This window comes from Myotis davidii, unplaced genomic scaffold (assembly GCF_000327345.1).
Source record: "Myotis davidii unplaced genomic scaffold, ASM32734v1 scaffold1419, whole genome shotgun sequence".
In the NCBI taxonomy this organism is placed as follows: Eukaryota; Metazoa; Chordata; class Mammalia; order Chiroptera; family Vespertilionidae; genus Myotis; species Myotis davidii.
In genome coordinates, this window is record NW_006289830.1 from 46,652 (window position 1) to 48,450 (window position 1,799).

General features: G+C 48.0%; 1 pseudogene; it reads right to left on the reverse strand.

Moving 5' to 3' along the window:
• Window positions 1–4: 4 nt before the first annotated feature.
• Window positions 5–726, reverse strand: LOC102752079 (annotated as a pseudogene).
• Window positions 727–1,799: the final 1,073 nt, after the last annotated feature.

Genomic DNA, 1,799 nt, shown 5'->3' on the forward strand with positions numbered 1-1,799 from the left:
CTGTGTCTCCTGCACCCTGGTTGTCAGCACCCTCCATCACTTCTCCCTGTACAGGAGGGTTGGAATACTGTGGTCGACGCCCATAGGGTCTCCGCATGTAGTAAGGTGGGAACCGTCGCCTGCGATAGGGCCGGCGTTGTTGGGCCTGGCCTTCGGGAGCACTCTCTGATCCCTCATTCTTCTCCCCACTCTCACTATTCTGGTAATTCTGCTGGTAATTGCGTGGAGGACCCCTGCGACGTGGATAGCGTCTATAATGGTTACGGTCTGCTGCATATTTACTGCCTTGTACTGGAACTCCACCAGGGCCTGTAACATTTGCTGCCTCCGCACCCTTTTCTCCTTCAACAACATCAAACTCCACAGTCTCTCCATCTCCTACACTGCGAAGGTACTTCCTGGGGTTATCTTCTTTATGGCAGTCTGGTGTACAAATACATCTTCCTTGGTGTCATTCCTGTTGATGAAACCATATCCGTTTCTTACATTGAACCATTTTACTGTTCCCAAAACCTTCGTTGTGATGACCTTCTTGTCGCCGCCGATGTGAGGCCGCCCGGGCCGCCGCTCCCTGCGCCGCTGCCCGTGGTGCCGGGCTTGGTGTCGGCAGCGCTGAGGGTGGGGGCGGCGGGCGGCTGCTGGGTTTCGGCCTCGCTGCTCATGGTTGCGGTGATGGTGACTGGGGCCGGCTGTGGCAGCTGCGGCTCCTCCTGGGGGGTGGTGTAGGACACTGTGATGAGAGGGCCTGCACCCGTCAGGAATGGCGAGCAAGGGCCTTGGTAATGGCCTTTATCTTAAGCTGGCATGTGGGCGTGCACTTCGTTATACCCTCCCCGTGGGGTATATACGGTCTTTATTATGTGCTGTTGTAGGATACACAAAAATAAAAGGCCATCCCGCGGACCACACGGAGGTTCAGAGCAGTCTCTGGAGGCCATGGGCAGGCTGACCTCCCTGCACCTTGACTGTCGAACTCCAGAGAACTTTAAAAAAAAAAAAAAAACTTAGAAGATTACATAAATTCTAGACTTTCATTTTCTAAGGAAAATAAACTTTATAAAACTGAGATATTATCTCACCTTGCTAAATTAATGCAACTTTTAAAATGGTATGCTAACCTTTATTACATACTTTCTATTTCACAGTACATTTTACTGTAATTGTAGCAGGAAAAACAAATCCAAGCAGTCATTTAAGATATGGTCACACCAGGATCCTGAGGACAGCCTTGATGGTAATAGGCTGTGATCCAGGCAGTGCTCTGTAGGCAGAGGCTATAGGCTCCCTCTAGCTTTGTTTTTGGTCAGCTCAAGTGTTGGTCTGGGACCCCTGACCCTGGTGTGGTCTTCCTCCCCTCAGATGCCATAGGTCTCATTCTTGAGTGTGCACCTCAATCACATTGGAGACTTGTGAAATCTTTTTCCTGTGCTGGGCTGCCTGGCATGGAGTTCTTGACATGGGGCTCATGTATTGATATTTTAAATATGACTAAGGTAATTCTTCTGATTCAGGTAAGCCATGAACCACACTTAGGGAAATAATAGTCTCCTATAGTAACAACTTCAACTACTGACTGCAAACTACTTTTTACTGAGAGATTGTTCAGTAAGATTGTTTTTCCTGTAAGATTGTTCTTTTCAAAGGTCTAATTTCATGTTCTGATAGATGGTATAATTGTGACTCCTTACTGTACTGGATCCTTTCTGATGGCAGCACACACACTGACTTCTGTCCTTTCTCAGTACAGTTTCGTTTTCCTGTCTTATTTTCCTCCTTGTAATTTCTTTAGTCCCTCACTA